Source organism: Cynocephalus volans, chromosome 10 (genome assembly GCF_027409185.1).
Source record: "Cynocephalus volans isolate mCynVol1 chromosome 10, mCynVol1.pri, whole genome shotgun sequence".
NCBI lineage: Eukaryota > Metazoa > Chordata > Mammalia > Dermoptera > Cynocephalidae > Cynocephalus > Cynocephalus volans.
Genome location: NC_084469.1, coordinates 108431212 through 108437318, shown reverse-complemented (window position 1 = coordinate 108437318; position 6107 = coordinate 108431212). Strand labels below are relative to the sequence as shown.

Here is a 6107-nt window from a genome sequence, read left to right as displayed (position 1 = left end):
AGACTGAGTACTAGTACAGTTCACCCACAGAGGTTACCACAATGTCCCTGACACAATGGACATTGAATACGTGGACAGCGAGCCAGTGCAGAATGAAAGATAGTACAGCGAGCCCATGGAGGTTGAGTGGGAGGACAGCCAACCATTGGAGATTTAGTGTGATGACAACGAGCCTGTGGAGGTTGAGTGCGATGTCCCCAACCCAATGGAGGTTGAGTTGAGGACCGCAAGCCCATGGAGGTTGAGTGCGAGGAGGCGAGCCAATGGAGGTTGACTGCGATGTCCCCGACCCAATGGAGGTTGAGTGTGAGGACAGGAATGCCATGGAGTGGCATACGATGTCCCCGACCCAATGGAGTTGGAGTTGAGGACAGTGATCCCATGGAGGTTGAGTGCGATGTCCAAAACCCAAGAGAGGTTGAGTTGAGGAGAGTGATTTCACGGAGGTTGAGTGTGACGAAGCGAGCCAATGGAGTTTGAGTACGTGGGCAGCGAGCCAATAGAAGTTGAGAACGATGTCCCCGACCCAATGCCGTTGGAGTGAGAGGATAGGGAGCCCACTGAGGTTCAGTAGAACAGCGAGCTCATGGAGAGTCAGGGCATGGGCAGCGATCCCATGAAGATTCAGTGCGAGGATAGCGAGCCAATGGAGTTGGAGTGCGATGTCGAGGTGCCAAAAGTGCTTGAGCATGAGGAAAACGAGCCAATGGAGATTGGGCGCGAAATTGGCGAGCCCGTGGAGGTTGGGTGCGTAGACAGCGAGGCCGTGCAGGTGGAGTGTGAGGAAGCGATCCAATGGAGGTTAAGTACGAGGACAGTGAGCCAATAGAGGTTGACAACAATGTCCCCGACCTAATGGACTTTGAGTGGAAGGACAGCCATCCCCTTGAGGTTCACTGCAAGAACAGCGAGCCCATGGAGATTCAGTGCGAGGATAACGATCCCATGCGGATTCAGTGCAAGGACAGCGAGCCAATGGATTTGGAGCGTCAAGGCCAGGGGCCAAAAGTGCTTGACTGCAATAAAAACGAGCTACTGGAGGCTGAGTGCCAAGACAGCGAGTGCATGGAGATTGAGTGCGAGAGGAAGGAGCAGTTGTGGCTTGAGTGCGATGTCCCCAACCCAATGGAGGTTGAGTTGAGGACAGCGAGCCCATGGAGGTTGGGTTCAGGGAAGTGAGCCAATGGGGGTTAAGTACGAGGACAGTGAGCCAATAGAGGTTGACAACAATGTCCCCGACCCAATGGAGTGTGAGTCGGAGAGCAGAGAGCCTCTTGAGGTTTGGTGCAAGAACAGTGAGCTCATGGAGATTCAGTATGAGGAGAGCCACCCCATGCAGATTCAGTGCAAGGACAGTGAGCCAATGGCCTTAGAGTTGGGATGACAAGGAGCCAAAATTGCTGGAGTGTGAGGACAACAAGCCAAAGGAGGTTGGGTGTGAAGAGAGGAAGTCCATGGAGGTGGAATGCGATGTCCTCTTCCCAATGGAGGTTGATTTGGAGGACTACGAGTCATTGGAGATGATTGTGAGGACAGCAAGCCCATGGAGGTTGACTGCGGTGTCCCCAACCCAATGGAAGTTGAGTTGCGGACAGCAAGCCAATGGACGTTGTCTGTGATGTCTCCATCCCAATGGAGGTCGTGTGTGAGGATAGCGAGGCCGTGGAGGTTGAATGGGATGTCCCCAACGCAATGGAGGTTGTTTGGGGACAGCAATCCCATGGATGTTGAGTGTGATGTCCCAAGCCCAATGGACGTTGAGTCGAGTACAGTGAGGCCATGGAGTTTGAGTGCGAGGAAGCGAGCCAGTGGAGGATGCCTGGGATGTCTCCATCCCAGTGGAGGGTGAGTGTGAGAACAAAAAGGCCATGGTGGTGGAATGCGATATCTCCGACGAAATGGAGGTTGAGTTGGGGACGGCGATCCCATGGGGGTTGAGTGCGATGTCCCAAACACAATGGTAGTCGAGTCGAGGACAGTGATGTCTTGGAGACTGGGTGTGAGAAAGAGGGCCAATGGAGGTGAACAACAATGTCCCCCACCCAGTGGGAACACCGAGCCCATTGACGTTCAGTGCAAGAACAGGAGCCCAGGGAGATTCAGTGTGAGGACAGTGATTCCTTGCAGATTCAGTGCGAGGATGATGAGCCAAATGATTTGGAGTGCGAGGACAAGAAGCCAAAAGGGGTTGAGTGCAGTGACAATGAGCCATTGGAGATCGAGTGCGAACACGGTGAGCCTGTAGAGTTTGGGTGCCTGGACAGCAAGGCCGTGGAGATTCAGTGTGAGGACAGTGGTCCAAAGGAGGTTGTGTGTGAGAACAGCATGGCTATGGAGGTTGAGTGTGAGGACAGTGAGTGAATGGAGTTGGAGGGTGAGGAGAATGAGCCAATGGAGGTTGACTCTGATGTCCCTGACCCTATGGAGGTTGAGTGCAAGGACAGCAAGCCCAAGGAGGATGAGGATGAGGACAGCGAGTTAATGGAGGTTGAATTCGAAGGCTCCCACACAATGGAGGTTGAGTGTGACCACTGCAATCTCAGGGAGGATTACTGAGAGGACGGTGACCTCATGACGACTGAGCGTGAGGACAATGAGCCCCAAGAGACTGAGTACTAGTACAGCTCACCCACAGAGGTTACCACAATGTCCCTGACACAATGGACATTGAATACGTGGACAGCGAGCCAGTGCAGAATGAAAGATAGTACAGCGAGCCCATGGAGGTTGAGTGCGAGGAGGCGAGCCAATATAGGTTGACTGTGATGTCCCCGCCCCAATGGAGGTTGAGTGTGAGGACATCGAGATTTAGTGTGAGGATATTTATCCCATGTAATTGATTGCGAGCACAGGAAGCCTATGGATGTGAACTATTTACTCCCTTAGGTAATGTTCTAGAAGTGTAGGTCAGTGAGGTGACAAAAGCTACCAAAGCCAAGGTCGCAGCAATACCAACTTGTTGCCCATCACTGTTCAGCTCCAGCGAGTGAGGCTGACTGAGATCAAGGACAGTCGTTGCTCACACATGGCTGTGACCACTGGGTGGCAGCTGAGGAGGCACTGCTTAGACCACACCCCTCTCCCAGGTTGTCACTGCCTGTCCCTCTCTCCTTTGTTTAAACTATGAGATTTCTGTTTTCGTTGGCCATGATCCCAACCAACAGCTGCCTGTGGACCTTGCAGTTTAGAAACGTCGTGAGTGGCGTCCCACCCGGCATGCCTCTGTCGCCTGCCCTCATCTCTCAGAGGAAGACATCAGGCCCTGTGAGGATCTGTCCTTGCTCTTGGCTATGTTCTCCTGTGCCCCACACAGCCTGGCAGGTGCAGGAGCTCTGTCCCAGAACCAGGAGCCAGCGCTCACCCTCCCTCTTCCCCACTCACTTCCTTTCGCAAACACTGGCTTGCCCTCTGTCCTTCTGACTGATTCCTGGTGTCGTGTGTACACCTGAGGCAAGGCACCAGCTGCACTGCTCTCAGACAAACAGGCGCACTCGAAGTCACAGGGGAAGAAATAAGATGTGACATAGTCACTGGAGAAGGCACAGGGTGAACTAGAGCATCCATGGGAGAAAAGAAAGGATGGGGACCTTGCTCTTGGGAAGGGTGACTGGGAGAAGCTGGGGTGGGGCAAGGCCCTGACCTTGCCACCTTTTCTTCCCAGAGAAGCCCTACCTGATGAATCACCCTGAGTCCCGAGTGCGAGAGCCTGGCCAAAATGTCACCTTCTGCTGCAAAGCTTCGGGGACCCTTACACCCAAGAAATACTCCTAGTGAGGCTAGCCCCAGGCTCAGGGGACTCTTGTCCAGCTTTGGGGTTGGATCAGATTTCCCATGATTACGAGGTGCCTCAAAGAACTTCTGGAAGCAGACACCAGCCTCGGCTTCCCATCTGGAAGGTGTGAGGAGCTTTGCTGGGGGAATAGGTGGTCGGCAGAAGGGTCACCGAGGAGGCTGAGTTGGCCCATATGGCTGGTGAGGAGGCTGACCCTGGGGAAGCCACTCTGCAGCTCCCTGGCCTGTGGGTTTGGGGCGGACGTAGCCCCTCGCCCAAGGCCTGTAGTGTTGCCCACCCATCACCCAGGTTCCACAATGGGACCCAGCTAGAAAGGTGAGACCATGGGTATGGGACACACCTGGAGCTGCAGGGACCAGGCAGGCACCTACCACTGCAAGGCGTGGAATGAGGAGGGCACCGTGTGCTCCACCACTGCCCGACTCACCGTGCTGGGTGAGCATCCCTGACCCTAACCCAGAGCAAGCCCTCACACCATACCGAGCTAGGCCTCCAACCCAAACAGAGCCCCAACTTCAGACTTAACCCCAACCTCACTGAGTGCAAGAAACCAGGCTGAGCCCCAACCTCTCTAATCCTTACCCTGGGCTGACCCCTAGGCCCCTAGGTTGAGCCCCTGACCAAGTCCCCAACCTTGGCCTGCATGGAGCATTTCTTCTTGTCTTAACCTGGGTGTTTTCCTGCTTCCCACCCCAGGCCAGCCAGCCTGTGACCCCCAGCCCCAAGAGCACCCAATCAAGTGCCCAGATGACTGTAGTCAGTCAGGCAGCAGCCCCACCTACCTGGACGTGGGCCTCTGCCTCGACACCCGCTGCCCAGGTCCCACAGGCTCAAGCCCTCGGTGTGGGGATGCTGGTTCCCACTGCTGCTCCATGCACCGCCTGGAGAGCAGGGAGATCCACTGCTCTGGCTATGTCCTCCTGTTGAAGGCGGTGGCCAAGCGTGGCTGCCAGAAGTGTCTGCCCACTCTGGGGCTGGTCTGGGGCCTCATGGTGGCTGCTGTCTCTGGGGAGCCCCTGCACTTTGCCGGGATCCTGCTGGGCCAGGAGGCAGTCAGCTTCACCTTCTACCAGGGTGACTTGGATGAGCTGGTCCTGTACCCTGGAGCCTTTCACCAAGCAACGGCAAACCCTACACGGGGGCTGTAGAGGCCCGCGTGACGTTCATGGACCTGCGAGATTTCACCTGGGCGACTGCTGCCCCCAGTGACCTGCGCTTTGTGGACAGCTACAGCAAGCTGGAGCCACTGCGCACCTCGTCACAGCCACCCTGGGTGGGGAGAAGTTGGAGCCGGACCCCTCCAGGCCCCCTCTGCCTGGACAGGCTGAGCTACCTTCGGACCGACCATGATGACCCGGCTTTCAAACTCAACGGGTTCCATGTCAACCTCTCCAAACCCAGCCCGCGAGGCCAACGGCCACTTCTACTTCGCCGGCGATCTCCTAGCCTGGTGGCCCAACCCACAGGAGTTCCGGGCCTGCTTCCTCGAGGTGAAAATCCAGGGCCGCAGGAGTACATGGTGCGCTCCCACAACGCGGGGGGCAGCCGCCTGCATACCCGCTGCCTGCATGGAGTTCAAGTGCAGCGGAATGCTGTTCCACCACAGGACGCTCGTGACCATCGTGCCCCAGGGCAGCTGCAGCCGTGTGGCAGTCAACGGGTTGCTTTGGGACTACCTGGCCCGGTACCCCCCGCCCGAGCCTGCAGACCACCCATCTGCCTTTGCTATGCTCGTCCCCCTAGATCCTCTGGGTCACAGCTATGGCGTGTACACAGTCACTGACCAGAGCCCACGGTTGGCCAAGGAGATCGCCATCGGCCGGTGCTTCGACAGCTTCTCCAGGGAGATGAAGGCTGACACTGGCACAGCTGTCACCTTCCAGTGTCGGGAGCCACCAACAGGCCGGCACAGCCTCTTCCAGAGGCTGCTGGAGTCCCCGGCATCAGCACTTGGTGACATCCTCAGGGAGATGGGCCAGGTGTCTCAGGCACAGGCCCGATCCATGGGTTCCCTCCGCACCCAGTGGGGCAGGGCCCGGCAGTGACCTGGGCCCGCGGCCTCACTCCCCTGCCTCATTCCACACTCCTCTGTCCCCGGGAAGTCTCGGCCCCACTTCCTCCTTCCCCAGGTTTCTGGGCCCCCTTTCCCCTCCCCTGCCCAGAATTTACAGTCCAGACAAGAAATGTCCAATGGTGGAAAGGCCAGGCAGGCAACTCTTGGTGTGTGACCTGAAGTAACCTTTTCTCTGACCGTGGAGCCAGTGCCCTGGGATACCAGGGCCCGGAAAGCCTTCTGTGTGTATCTTGACCCTGA

General features: G+C 56.8%; 1 pseudogene; it reads left to right on the top strand.

Moving 5' to 3' along the window:
• Positions 1 to 1183: 1183 nt before the first annotated feature.
• On the top strand, positions 1184 to 5838 carry LOC134387659 (cartilage intermediate layer protein 2-like; annotated as a pseudogene).
• Positions 5839 to 6107: the final 269 nt, after the last annotated feature.